This window comes from Vulpes vulpes, chromosome 7 (assembly GCF_048418805.1).
Source record: "Vulpes vulpes isolate BD-2025 chromosome 7, VulVul3, whole genome shotgun sequence".
NCBI lineage: Eukaryota > Metazoa > Chordata > Mammalia > Carnivora > Canidae > Vulpes > Vulpes vulpes.
Genome location: NC_132786.1, coordinates 118,434,449 through 118,454,379, shown reverse-complemented (window position 1 = coordinate 118,454,379; position 19,931 = coordinate 118,434,449). Strand labels below are relative to the sequence as shown.

General features: G+C 34.0%; 1 protein-coding gene across 36 annotated transcripts in view; it reads right to left on the bottom strand.

The window, feature by feature from the left end:
* FOXP2 (forkhead box P2) overlaps positions 1–19,931 on the bottom strand; it is a 553,446-nt gene that overhangs the window by 479,521 nt on the left and 53,994 nt on the right. For 12 of the 36 annotated variants that reach the window (XM_072764793.1, XM_072764792.1, XM_072764808.1 and 9 more), the window contains exon 2: positions 5,815–5,959. The exons of the other annotated variants lie outside the window; for them this stretch is intronic. The gene's annotated coding sequence lies outside the window, so the exon portion shown is untranslated. The remainder of the gene's footprint in view (positions 1–5,814; positions 5,960–19,931) is intronic. 36 annotated transcript variants of the gene reach the window in all.

Genomic DNA, 19,931 nt, shown 5'->3' with positions numbered 1-19,931 from the left:
CCAATGTGGGACTCGATTCCGGGACTCCAGGATTACGCCCTGGGCCGAAAGCAGGTGTTAAACCTCTGAGCCACCCAGGTGTCCCCAGGAAATTATTATTATTATTATTTTCTTACATACTAAACTTACCCAACATTAATATAAAAATTGCATGGCAGAGCAAACATTTGAACCCAGGTCTGTCAAATGCAAAAATGGGACTCTTTCCGACATGATATGCTTAAAATAAGTTTTAGATTTTAAGTATTGCTTTGTATCTCTTTAACATAAAAAAAATCACTCTGGCACTATGAAGGAACATAGCTGGTATCTGAAACAAAATCTGATTTTATTCCCAAAATTTCAATATGGCAAAGGAAAAGTTGCTACAAAGATAATTCTTAGTTGAATATGTTCAAAATGTAATTCCTTGGTAATCTGGGTTTTGGCCAAGACAAATCAAAATCATAGATATATTACAAATGCCAAGTTTTCAGAGAAACAAAAAAAATGCAATAGCAACAGATGCATTCTCCCTAGACATTTGTGTTGAGCCTAGCTATATCCAGAATCTGAAGAAAAGGGGGATTTTTCTATTTCATTTTTATGAATAATAAATTCCTAGTTTCTGTTAATGTCAGCTAGTTAAATAAGATTATATTCACTTCTTAGATAATTAAACAGTAGAATATACTGAGAGAGAGAGGAGAAAGTAGAAAGGCAAAGAGGAAGAGGGGAAGAAAGAAGAAAGGAAAGAAAAATTTAAAAGGGACTAGGGGAAGTCCATATCTGGTACTTTTAAACTGAATCTGTATTTGAAAATTTGTATTCAAAAAAGGAATACAAAGAGCATCTGTGTTTTCCATTTCTTTTACAACATACTAATGTTAAGATTAACAAATCAAAGTCCCGCTTAAGTAAAAAAGTATTTCTGAGGATGACAGACCACTCCATAAAATGTATTAAAATTTAAGGAAAGAAGCTATGAACAACTCAATAAAGATGAGTATTTTATTATTACAGAATGAGTCTGCCTTATAGTACTGAAAAAATTATCTATTTTATTTTTTAAAGATTTTTATTTATTTATGATAGACAGAGAGAGAGAGAGAGAGAGAGAGAGAGAGAGAGGCAGAGACACCGGCAGAGGGAGAAGCAGGCTCCCTTGTAGGGAGGCCGACGCGGGACTCGATCTCGGGATTCCAGGATCACGCCCTGGGCCAAAGGCAGGCGCTAAACCACTGAGCTACCCAGGGATCCCCAAAAGTAATTATTTTTAAAATCAAAACTGAAACATCTGTATTAAAATAAAGACAAGTTTATGCTACATAAATAAATTGTCATAAAAAGTTACTAAGTATATTTAAGTGTAGAATACCGCCTTTATGGACATTAGCACTTTCCCCAAATAAAACACATGCTTTGTGAGATTACAAAATACTGATTTTAAATGATATCATTTTAACTTTGAATAGTCAGTGTAGATAAGATCAAATCTGAAATTATCTCACTTTTTCTCAGAATTCTAATTAACAGAATCATTGAGACTTTTTAATTACACTAGACTTGCAAAAGAATTATCTAAAAGATTCTACTTTTTAGAGCAGTTGTATAATCACAGAGAAATAGCAGAAAGTATAGAGTTCCCACTTATTCTCTTCTCTATCTCTAGAATACATAACGTTTTTATTATTAATATCTTGCATTAATCTGGTACACCATTACATTACTATAGAGAATTGTTTCACTAAAGATCCACCTATTCAAAAAAATTAAAATAAAAAAAATAAGAATCCAGTTCATAAGTCCCTTCCCTCAACTCTGGTAACCACTGATCTTTTTATGAGCTCCATAGTTTTGCCTTTTCCAGAATGTCATAAAATTGGAATCATACAGCACACAGCCCTTTCAGATGGCTTCATTCATTAACATTCATTTATGTTCCCTCCACGTCTTTTTGTGGCTTCATAAGTCATTTCTCTTTATCATTGAATAGACCATTGAATATATGTATCACAGCTAGTTTATCCATTCACCTTTTGAAGGACATCCCAGTTGCTTTCAAGTTTGGCCAATTATGAATACTCTTCTATAAACAGTCTTGTGCAAATTTTTATGTGGACATATGTTTTCAACTCATTTGGGTAATTACTGAATAATGCAATAGCTAGATTGTATGGTATTATATGTATGTTTAGCTTTGTAATAAACTGCCAGACTATTTTCCACAGTGGCTATATCACTTTGCATTCCTACCAATGAGAATCCTTGCTGCTCTACATACTTGACAGCATTTGGTATTGTCAGTGTTTTGGATTTTAGCCATTCTAATAGGTACAGAGTGGTGTCTCATTGTTTTAATTTGCAATTCCCTAATGAAATAAATATTAAGCACCTTTTATATGCTTATTTGCCATCTCTATATCTTCTTTCACTAGCTCTGCTTAAAGCTCTTGTTCACTTTTTAACTGGATTGTGTGCTTTCTTGAGTTTTCTGTGTATGTTAGATACAACTCTGTTTTTTTAAAGATTTTATTTATTTATTCGAGAGAGAGAGAGAGAGAGGCAGAGACACAGGCAGAGAGAGAAGTAGCCTCCATACTGGGAGTCCGATGTGGGACTCGATCCCAGGACTTCAGGATCACTCCCTGGGCCAAAGGTAGGCGCTAAACTGCTGAGCCACCCAGGGATCCCAGATACAAATCTTTTATCAGACACGTGCTTCATAAATATTTTCTTCCACTCTAAAAGACTTGTCTTTTCATTCTCCTAACAGTATTTTCCCCAGAGTGCAAGTTTTTCATTTTAATGAAGTCCAATTCTGTAATTTTTTCTTTCATGAATTGTGCTTTGCCATTTTATCTAAAAAAATCATATCCAAACCCAAGGCCACTTAGATTTTCTTCTATGTTATCTTCCAGCAGTTTTATAATGTTGCATTTTATAGTTAGCTCTATGACCCACTCTGAATTAATTTTTGTAAAAGGTATAAGGTTTGAGACTTGATTTTTTTTATATGAATGTCCAGTTGTTCCAGTATCACTTTTGAAAAAACTGTCCTTTCCCACTGAATTGCCTTTGTAATTTTGTCAAGTATTAGTTGATTATATGGGGTCTGATTTTTGGGCTATTATGTTCCAATGATCGATCCATTCTTTCACTGATATCATACTATCCTGATTACTGTAGCTTTATAAAAAGTCTTGCAGTCAGGGAGTGTAGTCCTCTAATTTTGCTCTTATTCAATATTATATTGGCTATTTTGGGTCTTTGGTCTTTTCATGTGAACTTAAAAATACTGATGAACTGATCAGTATTCACAAAATAACTTGGGATTTCATTGGAATTGTGTTGAATATATAGATCAAGGAAGGAAGACATGACATTATAACCAAGTATTGTGTATGTTTTTCAAGGGACATGGAATATCTCCCCATTTATTTAGATCTTTGATTTTCTTGATTCAGAATTTTGTAGTTTTCCAAATTTTAATTTATATATATAGTTAGTTAATAGTTAGATCTATACCTGGGTTTTAGGATTTTGTTGGTGCTAATATAATGGTACTGTATTTTTAATTTCAAATCCCATTTGTTCATTGCTGGTACATAGAAAAGCAAGTGACTTGTATATTAATCTTGTTTTCTGTAACCTTGTTAAAATCGTTTATTAGTTACAGGAGGTTTTCTTTGGTTGATTCTTTAAGATCTTCTATATAGACAATCATGTTATCTGCAAATAGACAGTTGTATTTTTTCCTTCCTAATCTGTATGCCTTTTATCTACTTTTCTTATCTTACTACCTTAGCAAGGATTTCCAGTATAATATTAAATAGGAATGGTAAGGACATCCTTGCCTTGTAGCTTATCTTAGCAGAGACATACATAGCTTTTCATAATGGCTTTACATAGCATAAATATCCATACAGCTACCAGCCTAGTAAAAGAACAGAATGTAGCTGACACACCAGAAGCTCCTAGAAATCCTATCCCAATCTTTTAAAGATTTTTCTTTTTTTTTTTTTTTAAATCATGAGAGACATAGAGAAAGAGGCAGACACATAGGTAGAGGGAGAAGCAGGCTCCCTGAGGATGGGGAGCCTGATGTGGGACTCGATCCCAGGACCCCAGGATCATGACCGAAGCCAAAGGCAGACGTTCAACCACTGAGCCACCCAGGTGCCCCTACATCCCAATTTCTATCACCTACTTAGAATATAACTATTATCTTTAATTTGTTGTAACCACTTCTTACATCCTTAAGCCCTGTAGGTCTAGTTTTGGAATTTCATAAAGAAGACATTATTCTTTTTATGTTTAGATTTTTTTACTCAACATTATGCTTATGGGATTTAACCAAGTTATCATTGCTATACTTTATCTATTTTCATTGCTGGAGAGCAAGAGGATCAGCAAAAGTTTTCTGTAAACAATAATATTTTTCAATCCTTCATCAACCTCAAACATGTAAATATGAGTTCACTACTCACTCATCAAATTTAAATAACTTTTTAAAATTTTCATCATACTTTTCAATAACATATATTAAAGTTGTAAATGAGGAGCAATTGTTTCATGTCAGTGAAAGGAAAAATAATGTTTGTAATGTTCAATGATAGAAAAATTTAGAACTAAATATCTAAGACCATAACCAAAAAAAGTTTCTTTTTTTTATACATGGTTTCTGCTAAATTCAAAAATCCTAACTCACAATTACAGACTGTTGGGAATGGCCACAGTGCTCAAGGTTCTATCAGATGTTCTAAATAACAAAATTAAATATGAACCTAGAAATTATGAAGATTTCTTACTATAGACTACTTGGACAACTTTGTCAGATGCTACATCAGTAAGAATCACATTCAAAATATACAAAAATTCATCTTTCAATTTTTAAGGTAATTGGGGTGGGAATTGTATAATTTGGTTGAATTTAGCTCTAATAAGTATTGATTTTCATGGTTCAGACTTTTAAAAATCAAAACAATACTCTTCACTGAGCTCTTTCACTGAAGAATGAGAAGGGTTATCAACTGTTAAGCAAAAGTCAAGTTTCTGGCAGTTAAGCCATTATGTCACATACCAAGTGCCTTATCATAAGGATGATGCACTAAGTAACTTTTCAGATAAAAGTAGTAATTGACAAGAAATTTCTCCCAAATAATTTTCCTAAAATAATATTGCCTTTAATCATCATTCTTTCTACCAATTTCTAAACAGCAACTGAATTCTGTCTTCCTATACAATCATGAAAACACATCTTCTAAGTACTTCCTAACAAGATAGGGAATCAGTCTTTCCAGTACACTGAGCTGACAAAATTTATATATTTTTATAGTGGATTATGGATACAAATTCATTCCAATTCAGTTTCACCATGCAAAGTGAAAAAAAGGACTTAATGTCTCTCTTACTGGAAGGTGGATTTAAATAGATATATTAAGATAGTCTTATTCTCAGATATAAAGAAATATAAAAGAAAAAGAAAGAACTAAAGTTTAGAGCAAAAAGAGATTATTACGGCACAACTGCAGATATTAAATCAAAGGAAGTTACCTACTTTCCATAAGAATACTTTCAAAATTCTTAATAGTTCTCTGCCAAAAGATAAAATTAAAAATAATCCATTTTGCATTAAATATTATTATTGCAAGGCATTACCTCATGTTACTATTTAGAAAATGTTAACAGGGATAGGAATTTAAAGTTACCAACCAAAACACCTGTATGTTTTGTACAAAAAAAAATCCAAATATTTTTATCACATATTTTTCTACTAATACCTGAATAGCCACAAAACTGAGAGATGGAAAATATAGAGTACAGATGACTTACATTTGGAGGGCTAGACTTTAATTCTCTCTCCCAGGATTGAGGAGTCTTATTCTTTGTGCTTACAATGCTCCTTTCTCCAGGGTATTCTTCTACTTCCAGAATAGGTCAGGACAAAGCTTCAACAGACTTCTATTATTTGTTTGATCTAGGGGGAAATTATACTTTTAATCAATTATTACAAAATGCATCAAACTTTTTCTTACTGTGCTGGTGGGTGGGGGCTTCTCATTATTTTCTGTTGGATCTGATGTGAACAGAGAAAATAGGAATTGCCATTGTTGAATATTATAATAAATAAATCAAGTACTTTAAATTAACACCACTAAAAGAAACCCACATCTATCTCTTTTCCATTTTTATGGCTAAGCAGCATAGCAAGAGAAAATTAATATTCAAAATCCAAATGACTACAAAAGCCTACTCAAATGTATTTTTAAAAGACTTTAACATAATTTTGCAAATCCATGAGTTTGAATGGACTGGCAGACACGATTAGGTATCAAATATTTTTACTCATTCATTTTAATGTCTTAGAGCTAAAGAATTACAGGATGATTAGAAAAGTGTAAAGGAAAATCCATTTTTAAAAATTTTAATGGAATAATAAAAAAAGATGATTTCAAGAGTGTGAGACAGACTAGAAACAGATAGCAGAGGATCTGTAGGCAGGGCAAGAGAGCTGGAGTAAAAATTTTAAAGATGGTACAAAGGTTAGGAACTGCTATTCAAACAAAGCATGTTGATCATATAACATGGGTACATCCTAAATCCCTTTCATATTAATTCTCTAGCAAGTCTATAAGATGTAAAAATGTAACACATACTACCTTTACAAGGACACAAAAATGTGATGTATGATTATCCGCCCTTTGGTGGTATGAACATTCATAATTTTAAAAGAATTAATTGTATTCTACAAATTTTACCAAATTATAGTTTTCTAATAATGGATATTTTCTGCCTCATTAAAATGAAATATTAAGATAAATGTCTTCAACTTTTGCCATACCCTAGATCACACTCTCTTGCCTTATCTTAAAGTCATTCATATTGCTTCCATTAAATAATACATTAGAACGTAGGGGGAGCTTCTGGAGAAAAATTGGAAATAAAATATAGATGTTTTGGGGAAATATGTCTTTTAAAGCCAGTTTTTGCTCAGAAATATAAGAGTATTACACTTTTGACCGGTATTAGAAGAAGATACACATAATGGCATTATACTAAACAAAGTCAATCAATATCTATATCAAAATAGCCAAATACCAAAACTAGGTACATGCAGACAGAAGAGTATCTCTTTAAGCCATCAATATAATCACAGATTGATACTTGTGTGATCACCTTTGTTTTTAGCCATCATAAGGGATACTTTCAATCATTTACCTAGCATACCTCAAAATTATTTCAAGGTGAAACAAAAGCACAAATTAGTCTACCAAAAAATTAAGGCTTTGAGGAAGAAAACACTCAAGACTAGATTTTAGGATTACAGACGACTGCTGTTTTCTTTTCAAGAGATTCAATTAATCTTGGCCTAACTTAACAGTCTTACTACTCAAATTTGTAAACGTGCACTTTCTGTATGAGTATCTCCAAATGCCTTTTCAAACATAGGTAGTAGTTCCACTTTTGTTTCTAGAACACAGAAATTATTTTGCTGTACTTTGGATCAGCGAAGATCAACGTGCATTCCTTTAGGGAAGCCTTTTGAAATGACAAAGGATGAATGATTGACATCAGTAACAAATACTTTTTGTTGTCCTGGACTGACATGTCATTTATAGCAATACCTATGCTAATTAATGCCACACATATCTACCAGATGTGTCAGAGAAATATGCCAGACCCTTCACAGAATATAGCTTGAGTGTGGCTAAAATTACATTATAGATATGGAAATGTATCCCTTTGTGATATAGAACTGATCTCTCTCTCTCACACACACACACACACATACACATGTGTGCACTTACACAGAATATACTTTTGCAATAGGGAAAACCCCACTTATATATACAATTAGCTATATCTTGTCTTTTCCATTTCTTTTTTTACAAAAATCAAACTCTTCCTTACAAAGTTCAAATACATTATAAACTTAACCCTAAAAAAGACAGGACATAATGTATAAAATACAAGTTGTGGCCTTCACAAACTACACTATCATCAAAACACTTTACCATATTGTGCTGAAATTTTATTCTCAGATTTTCTCAGATATACTGGTACATCATTAAAATGAGAACCATGTATTAATCATCTTCATTTCTCCATTCCCTAGGACATAATTTATTATACAGTAGGTGCCAACCTTTGGGTTTTATAAAAATAAAGAACTAAGCTCCATTAGGTCATCAAAATTATACATAGCATGTTTGTCAGTAAATTCAGTATATACAAAAAAAGTATAATTAATATTGGCAACCAAAACTCTTAGTCATTAAATCAAATAAACTGGTAAAGAACTCATCTCAGTGTCTAGCACACAGCACTCAATAAATATGAACTATATTCAGGGTGAGCATTCCTCCTTGATTACCTGGGATAGATGAGCTTCATACTTACTATAATTATTCATAGTTAGCCCTTTCCTTCTTAAAAGTATTCCAGTTTTAAAAAAAAAAGTATCCCAGTTTAGATGATAACTATATATTCACTGAAAGTATCATTAGTTTATTTTTTTCATTTGATTATTTCTTTTTATCAACAAATTTTTGTTTTCCTTTTTTTTCCCATGATGCCATTACATGACAAAAATATTTTGTTGGGATCAGAATAAACAAAACCTTATTCTTTTCACATTAACAAATTCACACAGATGGTCAAAGGCTTACTGAATCCTGGAATTTAAACATTTTATAATCAGCATAGGAATCACCTCCTAGCTGGCAAATCCAAATGTCAATTCTTAATTCTTGGTTTGCTTAACTTCTCTCATTCACTTAGCTTATTTTTCACTCCTTCCTTCTTAAAACTCTCCCTTTGGCTTACATGACACCCCTCTTTCTGGATTCCTCTCCTGCCTCCCAGACTTTTTTTTTTTTTTTTGGTGTCTGCTACTTCCTATTCTCAAATGTCATCTTCCTCAATGTCATCTTTCCGAAGACTTCATTCTACTCTTCTGTCTTAACTGCACTCTACTTCCAACATTAACCTCTACTTGTTGCTAATGATTCCCAAACGTATATATCGTGTCCACACCTCTCCCTTGACACTCAGCTTTAAAGTTCTTACTAATACACAATTTTCCTCATCTTAATTCCCTCTAACCCACACTCCACAACACAACCTAAGTGTTTTTTACTTTTTTGCTTGGCTTCTGAAATATAAGACTGATAATATTTTTTCTAGCCCAATGAAACAACCAATAGTTAAAGAGGAAATGAAATCCTGCAGAGGATTTACACACAACAGAAGACAAGGGGTGGATATCCAAGCCTACTAGAACGATAGGGACTCTATTCCTGCTATCTCATTTGTAATCCAAACATGTTTCACCTCTAAAAAAATAGTGCATGCAGTGTTTAGGTTTCAAGGCAAATACTACTAGAAAGAATAATATGATAAACAAATACATCACAAGGATCAGAAAAACACCACTTACAAAACAGCAGTCAGGTTTTCTAATATATATAACAATGATTCTATAAAATCTCTTCCACTTCTACAATGAATAGTCCTCTTCCCATTTTTCCAATGACAATTTCAAATTCATCACCCTCACATCCATCAAGTATCTTCAAACACCTCTCTCACCTTTAATCTTTGCAGAATACACCCAACCTGACAAAGTTTTCCAAATGTATGTTTTCATACAATACCCAAAATTCAAACTAGAAAACTATAAACTAGGTGTAAGATAAAACAAAGTTTAAGGTACTCTAGTAGCCCCCATCAAATGACTCCATTTGCTACCTCATTTGTAGGAATGAAGGCTTAGTCTCACTAAATGTTAATTTTCAAGAAAGGGAGGAAAATGTGTGTGTGTGTGTGTGTGAGAGAGAGAGAGAGAGAGAGAGAGAGAGAGAATTCAATTTTTAAGATTTAACAAGTTTCATTTTTTTAAAGATTTATTTATTCATGAGAGATGCAGAGAAAGAGAGAGGCAGAGACACAGGCAGAGGGAGAAGGAGGCTCCGTGCAGGGAGCCCGACATGGGACTGGATCCCGGGTCTCCAGGATCAGGCCCTGAATCAAAGGCAGGTGCCAAACTGCTGAGCCACCCAGAGATCCCCAACAAGTTTCATTTCTAAAAATATATTAAGTATTAACAAATAATATTTGCAAGCTCTATAAGGGTCATGATCACCCCTTTCTGACCTCAAGGACAAATTGAAGAAACATGGTTTCTTAAAAAAAGTGGTCTGTGTTCTGATCAACCAATAAAAAAATTAAAAATCTTCTGGTATATAATCCATTTTCATGTTAAGAAATGCTTGCTATTTAATTTCATTATCTAAAACAGCCTGTGAGTACAATTTCCCATTCTCTCTTTGACTCAGCTCTTTATCCTCTACTGCCTCTTAAACATCTTCACTTGAATATTCTGGTTCTGACCCTGCTTCAAACTAATAATGGCTTATATATCTTCAGAATTATATCTCAAACTTTCTCTTTACTCAAGAGCACTCAAGTTTTCTTAAATATACACCAAAAGATGTCTCTAGAAAGCATTCTAAAAACAATGTCTCTTCCACCTCTACAATGATAGTCCTCTTCCTGTTTCTCCAAGGACAATTTCAAATTCACAGCACTCAGATCCACCAAATATCTTTAAACAGCTCTCCAACCATTAATATTTGCAGAATACACCATATCTGACAAGATTTTCCAAATATATGATTTTATAATCTTTTAGACTGGCATAGGGAGAAGGACTAAAACATATTAATACCTAAATTCAGTAAGTTTGACTTCAAATAATGCAAACATTTCCCTGGCACCTTTTCTTACTCACATATCAATTAGTGTCATTTACAGGAGTGGTTCCTCAATATCTACCAAATAACCCGAAACTCCTTACCCTGAAACCTAAGGCCCTTCATCATAGAATCTAATCTGCCTCTCCCATATATTTTTCCTCTTAGTCTCCCTTACATTCCAGAACAGAACCAAGCATTTCATGCTTGCCTTTACCAGCCTTTAAAGTCTCAGTCTGCTCCATCTAGATCGTCTCCCTCTCAAATTCTATTTATCCAAATTGTACTATACCTTTTCAGCATCAATTCAATGACCATTACCTCCAGGAAGCACTCCCTTATTTTCTTAGCCAGAAGTAATCAACCCACATAGCATCTTCTCACCAGCTCCCTGTTGAAAACTGTTCACTTTATCTACCATTTGTCTGCATATCTGATCTCCTGCATGGAGTTAAAAACTCCCCAAAACAGAGAATATGTCTTATTTATCTGTATCTTTCTTAGAAATAATTTTTAATGATTTTCATTACCATTATTTTCAAGTTCTAAGAAAGCCTGTTAGAAATACGTGTCATGGAGAAATACCAAATCATTATTTGACTTATTCTGTAGAAAACACATTTAGACAAACCATACTACGATAGTTAAATAAAATATTTGGTTTTAAATACTTGCTCTGAAGTTCCAAATCAACATTAAAATTTAGAACTCAAAATTAGAGGTTTTTGGCAAAAATCCTGTTATATGACAATGTATTTTCAATGATACAAGAAATCTCTCTATAGAGACTGCTGAAGTAATCCTCTGCATTTCATGCAAAGTTAAATTAAAACCAGCATACCCAACAAATCTGGGGTCACCAAAGGTGTTGTTTAGGGTCAGAAAAAGTACAAAAACATATTCCAAATTCTATTTTTATTAGCAATAAATTTCAGGAAATGGAATATTCACACCTGAATTATTTTAGGTTAGAGAACTTACTTACATAAGCTTTGGGTCATGCATGATGCCTGATATAAAATGAGCTAATCAATGAATGACCAGGATCTTCTAACTGGGAAGACTTCTTTTGTCTCTGGTTCACCCCACCCCTCCATGGTTTTTTTTTTTGGGGGGGGGGGGAGGTGGGCAAACTTCTCCTAGGGACGGGATCTTCAAGCTGAATTTTTGAGGGAGAATAGGAGTTTGTCATGGGAAGAAGGGCAGAAGAATGTACCTGAGAAAGTGCAAGAGTTCAGAAAGGGGCCTAGCAATATTGGGGGATGGTGAGTAGCTTAGTGTGTCATGGGCAGATGAGGCTGGGAAGGTTGCAAGGAGCCCTGGATCCCAAGCTCACAGACTCACAGAAGAAAGTGATTTATCTAAGATCTCAGCGATTGTAAGTGGCACAGACGGATTTGAGCTCAGTAAAACTGTCCCAATCCAGTAGTCCTTCCTTTCAGAATCAAAGCAAGCCAAACTTACTCAAAATGTGGATAGTACATAAATATACACAAATAATATATTTAATTTCTCTAACTGTATTTCTAAATAACCAATTTCCATTAAATAACATATATAATAAAAATTAGAAAATATGAATATTTTTGTACTTCTTGCCTACAGAGCACGCTTATTACAACACATTAAGTTTCACATTAAACATACTTCGCTTACGTATTATACACGTTTGTAACTGCAGAGTCAAATAAGGATATCATACTTCCAAAACTAATAATATTCCATTCTCAAAAGGGTACAACTAATATCAGCATCAGTAGCTACACATTTAAAGGAGATCTACTCATTTTACGCATAATTTCTGAGTAGTTGATTGTACATTATCTTATTTATGAAGTGGAAAAAAAATCTCAGCCCAAACAAGCAGTAGAGGGGCTAAAAAGACTACCTTATCTATATTGCCCTGACAATTGAGTTTGGACAACAGTATTTTCTAAATGTACCCTATTCAGCGCTGGATATGTAATTACCTTCAGTTCATAGTCTAGACATTAATGCTTTCATAGTATTTAAGACTCCTTGTAACATGCTTGCAGCTTTAAGTAAGCAAGGCTAAATCTTGACCAGATAAATTAGCAAAGAATGCAATAAAAGCTGCAATAAAAGAACTTTATCCTACAAACCTTCAAGTTGCTGCTAAATGAGATTTCTTTGAAATGCAGATCAGTTGAACTAGATTAGTGAATTTTAGCTCCTGTCAACATCATAACAAAATACAAATACAATTGTTCACTGGCCTTATCTCCATGCTTCCATCTGCTGCCTTGTTATTTACTTTCCTTGATTTACTATGCAGATCTAAATAAGGCACATCAAGGAGGGCTTACAACACAATGGCTTCTTAAGCTTTACATCAAGGTATTTGAAACTGAAGCCAGGAAAGGGCTGCCATCAAAGACATATCTCTAATGAACTTCCATATCAGAGAAGGTTTGGTATTTAATACTGCTGTGAAAAGAAAGAGCTACAAATCAGAATGGCCTATGAAAGAAAATGCCTACAAATCTTGATGAGATTAGCACCTCTGAGAATTAATATCCCAATAAAAATGATGTCTGGTACCTTGAAGAGTTAACTTCCAACCTTTGCAAATATAATGCACTGTGTCAAGAGCAGGGAAATCATTTGACAAGGTTAAAAGGTCAGGGAAGAATTTTTAATTTTCCCCCAAAGCTAGAAAATAATATTCTTTTACTCCTGTGTATTGTGAATCCATGTCAGAATAAACACACTTCAACACAATTAACAAAATTAACAAATTGTTATCATTGTTTTCTGTGTCACATGCATTTTACACTATTTTTCACAATGAAAATTAGGAACAACTTCACGGTAAAATAATATAATCTAAAACGACAGCATGCAACATTTGTTCATCAATTCTAGTATTTCCCTTTCCTCCCCCACAGCAAACTATGACAACACAGAGTAGAATCTTCAGTCGATTTGCAAATCCAGAAGTGCCATTTTTATTATATGCCACTATCTTTTTAAGAAATATAGTAAATAAGGAAAGAATTTCCTTCCACCCACTCTTCCCCTACTTTCATTTCTAATGTACAATATTGAATAGGAAAACAATTCACAAACATTAATGAAAGTTTCCAGCAAACTCCGCTTGCACTACTATTTGACATTTTTTCCCCCATAAGCAGTAGGGTCTATAAACAAATAATACTTTTTTTTTTCCTAAAGAAAGCATTTCAATCATTTATGTCATTCTATTGCAAAGGAAGATCCCACAAGCATGTTCTGTTCCGTGGATCAATCAGCTCCAAACCAAAGTAGACATGTTGTCGACTCCAGTGCCTGGAAATCCTGCTGCAGGCTCACCAGATGATGAAAACTGAGGTATGCAGTGTATGGGGGCCCCACATGGCATTCGGTAGCTTCTGGGCATGTCAAACTTCACAACTACCCTACAGTCAATGACAGCAAACACCTTCCCTGTTCTTGCCTCCAAACATAAACTTGCCTCTCTACCCTCCCTCCGAATTATGGGCAGTCTTCCAGAAACAAAGCCCCAAACAGTAGCAACCTCCCATGACTACACAACAGAAATCACAGTTGTCTTTTTTGCTGGATTTCATTTCATGTAGGCGATGTTCCAGACTTATTTACAACCACAAGAGACTGTTACCTCTTCTTGTTTAATGAAATGACAAAACAACAGATTTGCATATGCAAAAGCAGGTGCTGTAACAGGTTTGACTACTCTTGACCTAAAGCATGTAAAAGAGGCTTATCTGAAACAGCTGTCTCAAAGGTATTGGTGCTCTGATGGGCAGTCAAAATTCCACCATCTGTAGAAGTGTGTGTACAAAATGGCAATAGGAATTAAAAACTGATCAATAGACCTTTCCTCATCTTTACTCATATGCTAAAAATCCCAAGATGTGTATATGTTGGGCTATTTACCTATTAGTTCTAGATAAGATAACTAAAATAGGAATGTTGACTTGCAAAAATAATGTGTTAAATTGATCATTTCAGAACAATTCTTTTCTCCATGCTTACTTGCTGTAACATACCAGACACTAAATTTTAATAGCAGCATTATTTTATACAGAAAAGTTTTCATAGGATTAATAGTTCTAATTGCTGGGATAGCAACCAAAATAACCACATTACTGGATTTCTGCTACACTATTTGTTTTCCTTAGCTATTTTCCTATATTCAAGCCAGATTTTAGATCTTAAAAATAATGAAATTGTGTGCATGAGTTTCTTAGTCTCTCTTACTTTCTTTCAGCTTCAAGTTAGATATATTTTTCTACTGAGATCATCATTTTATCTAAAATAAGAGGCTACTTTTCCGCTTGCACACTAAAGAAACAGATCTGCACATGACCCCTCACTGAACAGAATGACTTGTTTTTGAGTTATATTTGCAGAAGGTAGCACCATATGCCCCAAGCTCCAAGTTGGATGCTCTTTCTAAGGTCTAATTTGCTTGTCAAAAGATGTTACAATCACAAACCTACAATGTCTAGACAAACTTAGTATTGCATGGAAAAAAATGCAAACTATTTTCCTCACTTTCTGTAGAAGTAACAAATTAATTTCAAATAAATGTAAAAGGTTTGTAAAGTCTAAACAATCTCTGAATTACAAATAAAAGGTCCTAGTGTCACATGATTGAAAAAAGAACATACACACATTCACACACATGTACGTAAGTTTAATTATTAAGACCAAAAACCCTGTCTGCTTTATGAAAGAACAGAAACAGCCTGCACACAATTTTCAAGCTGACATAAAAATAATGAACTACTTCCTCAACAGAAGTTTCACAAAAACCAAATTTAAATCAGACCACAATTTATTATAAAAATTAACTTTTCTTATTTGAGTGAAATACACCCACTTTTAAAAAATGTTTTTGCAATTTCAATTGTATGTCTTTGAAATCTTGTTTCACGTTAAGGAATCTTAACATTTTGCCACAATAGTATTCTTTTGTCTCACTGTGATTTTGTTAGTCTATTTGTTGTTTCATGACAGGGAGATGGTATCTGATTATGGGAGGGAAGAAGGAAAGTCTATACCTGCAAGCAACTGGTTTGAATTTTTCCTTTGTTTTTTTTTTCCCCCCTGTTTTGTCTTGTTGCTTAAACATTTAAGAATTAAAATAACCATTTAGAGAAAAAGGCAAGGGTATTCAGTGGCTGTTTCTAACAACTGAGATAAGACATCATTATGACCCCTTCAAAGCCTTTCCAAATTTTTAAAAACTAAAATTATTTACTCAATAGGTTGTAACTGCCTTTTCTGAGCCACAGTAATCCATCATGTGAATAAATATTTAGACAATATTTTAAATGTGTACGATGTACTTGACAGGATGCCACAGTTTCAGGCTGTCATGTAAATACAATCTGATCAAAAACGTTCTGCTTGTACAATAAAAGCCCAGCTAGAAACACAATAGTTCAGCCAAGGAGAGAAAACTGATATCTAGGAAAACCCCAAAAGTGGAAAGTGACCACTAGTGACATAAACCATTGCAATTTCAAGAAGTTTTGAAGTTGTTTTTGTTGAAGCAGTCATCCTATAAAGAATACAAACCTATTTTAAGTACATATCAATGAAGCTTCTTAAAAATTTTCCATTTGTGAAAAGAAGATAGATCTATTTAATAAGCAACCCAATGCAGCAGAAAAAAAAACCAATACATTGCACTACATGTACTGATAGGGAATCATTTTAGGGTACAGCGGGAAGTGAAAAAATCAGGATGCATCAAAGGGTGTGTTTATATTACTATCTCTGAAAAAAAATGACATAGATACATATACGTTTATGTATACATTGATTATTTCTAAATAAATACCAAGAAACTGATCATTGTGATTGCTTCTTGAAAGGGACGGTTTTTCTCAAACTTTCGTATGACTGCATATACATAGAAGAAACCAATGCCAAATGTATGGCACATTGGGACAAGGGAGAGCCAGCAGTCCCAGACCCCACCTTGCTTTGTTGGGGGCTAAACACATAACATCCCTTCACAGCCTTGAGGTAACTGTGGCACAGGAGGCTACAAGATATTATATATTACCTGCTTTTAATAATTACAATAAAAGTGAACAAGCCAAACTGACTGTTTAAAGCTTATCATTGGAGAAGGGGAACTTAATATATCTGGTTCAATCTTGCCACAATTTAAGTTTTGTTTTGTTTTGTTTTTTAATTAGTGCCTGCTGGAAAAATCTAATTGCACTTTAAATGGTACTCTAGTAATCCCTGAATCTTTCTTATTTATAAATGCTGCTGATAATATTTATAGAGTATATACCAAACCAAGTACTCAAACCAGAGTTCTTTGCAGGCTTGTACCATAATATGTTTACTACATCCTTAGTATGTCAAAAATTTCAGAGGAAATTATTTCTTGTGTGAGATAAGGGTACTAAAGTTAAATCAAGTTTTATCCATGATTCTGTTACATTTTATTTTTAATTTATTTTTAATCTATATAAAGCAGGTAAGTCAAGGAACTCATGTGTTAGCTCAAGAAGCTCCAACTGATATTTATTTTTATTTGATTGCAAAAGATGGAAACATTTTATTACTCTAATAAATATAATTTGTTAGCTAGATAAAAAATATTTAAAACATGGTAAGAATTAATAATAGGAGAAATTCTTGGTGCTAGTGCTGCTAATGTTACTGTAACCCCAGCAAATTGTAGCTGTGTGCTAGAAAGCACTTATCGGTAAAGAAAATAAGATTTGAGTTTATTGCACCTTTCAGTCCATTTTAGTTTGTTTTCATAGTGGAACCATGTAATAGCTTTTTTATTAGTTGGCATGGAAAAGCTTATGCTGATAATCATATACATTTGGCAATTGTTTATTTATGATAATATTTGAGATGATGGTGGTGTTTCAAGGAGAAAAAAAAGCCAAGACCAATATTCAAAAATAGCAGGTAAAAGATTAGGACTCAGAAAAAAGACAAGGAGAAGAAGTTCTGTGTGACTAGAAAAAAAGATGGATTCAGCACTTTTCCCGTTGGGAGAAAAGTCCAATATGCCAAGAAAAAATAAGGAAGATTCAGTGGCTTTGCGATATTTAGGGAGTTCTAAATACTGATGCCCATTCTGTCTCTAAGGCCTAATTATTCAGACAAAAATATTTGCACAGGCACCATGTCCAGACACTGTCTTCAGCACTAGGAATTCAATGATGCAGCCCCCCTGGCTATCAGAAAGTCAGGAGTAGTGGGTAGAACTGGTGAACAATTGGAGTCAAATATTAACTGCATGGAAAGAGGAAGTGCAGATACTTTAGTCATAAAAAATAAAAAGCAGTAATCCAAAAAAGAAAGAATGGAAATCTGAACTGAGACAGTGGGCAAAGGAAGTGAAGCAAACAGGTCATATGTGATAGATATTTATTAATAATGTCCATTTCACTTTGTGATTGACTAAGATGAAAAAACAAAAGACGGAAAACTGAAAATAGCTTTCAGGGGTTTTCACTTGGTTTTATTATGTCTTAGATGGCATTCTTTCAACAGGATAAAGAATATAGCAAGGACACACTCCAGGAGGGTTTATACTTGGGGCAGTGGTCTCTAAGAAGGGCACCGGTGATCCTCACCTCCCATTTCTCTTGTCCTAGGTAAGTGTGGGCTGGACTAGTGTCTTGCTTCTAATGAACAGAATATGCCAAATGATGGGATATCATTTCTATGATTAGGTTTCAAAATAACCAACTTCTATCTTTCTCACCTTCTCATGTGCTTTCTCTGATAGAAGCCAGTTGCCATGTGTGAGTTACCCTGTGGTTAAGTCCTCATGGATATGAAATGATAGGCCCACATCTTTTGTGTGAATGGCACAAAAAACAGGAAATATTCTTCCAACATACAAAACCTATAATCAGACTCAGCAAAGGAGTCACTTAACAAATGGCGAATTAGTTAAGTTTCAATATACATGTTTATTATCTCATTCACATCTTTCCCCTTAACAAAAACAAACTACCAACCAATATTCATATTGGAACTAAACTTATACATTCAGCAATTACAGCCATAAGTTGGCTGCAAGCACAAGAGTTCAGCAAAAAACCAATGAAACCACTCCAAACCTCTGCCATGGCGCTTGAGTTTTCTTGAGCTAGGAACAAAGTATTTCAAGTAGCAAAACAAAATTCTTTATATATCTATGTATTTCTGCCTTTGTACGGGTTTATGTCTGACACTGTATTGCCTGTATGGAGTGGTGAGTTTCATTTACTTTATAGTCAAAGAGTGAGATAAAGCAAACCATGTACCTCTTAGACTTAGTTGATTTATCCAGATTCAGAAACCAACTCAGTTATTTTTAATAGCAGATCTGCACTCGATATTATGTAACTCTACTGTTAGTTGCTTAATGAATACATGCTGAATTGACAAGAATGGATTCCTCGGCTTTACCACCCTGATAGCCAGTAAGATTATGAATTTCATCTTGTATTTTCTTGACTTAGAAGACTTCTCTACTCATAGAATCCATGAATGCTTACAGAATGAGTGAGTGGATCAATGAATGAGTCTCTCTTAATCAGTAAGGGCAATGGTAGATTGAGGAGGGTGTGATTGATGGACCTTGAAAGGAAAAGAAAGGGGAAGGAATACAGATATTGCTTTAGGGTATGTCATTCATCAAAGGAATTTTATTTTCACACCTTTTAAAATGAAATTTTGGCAGCATCTTTAGAATAGATTTGAACATTATAAAGGTCAGAAACTTCGAGAATGCTAATTGTTAATATGACACTATGATATAAATTTGTCATGGCATATAAGGAAAACGATAGTTATTGCCATTGCTGTGTGTGACAGGCAGGAAAAACAATAGACATGTTACTTGGCAACAGGCTGAAACATCATCATTATCACCATAGAGTCATGGAATCTTCGAATTGGAAAGAATCTTAAAGGTCATCCAGTCCAACATCGGGCTCGACAGATGGCCATCTAGCCTCTGCCTAACCATTTCTAATCATTGTTACTTGTCATGGTAGCCAGTTATATAGCTGAATAATCTCAGCAGTTAAGAGACTCCTTAAATCCAGAAAAAAAAAAAATCTGGCTCTTTAAAACTTCTCACTGTCCCTAACTGAAAACTCAGAATTTACATAAAACACATTTTCTCCTTAGGTGGAATGGTATTGAGAAAATGGCACTGGACATGGTATC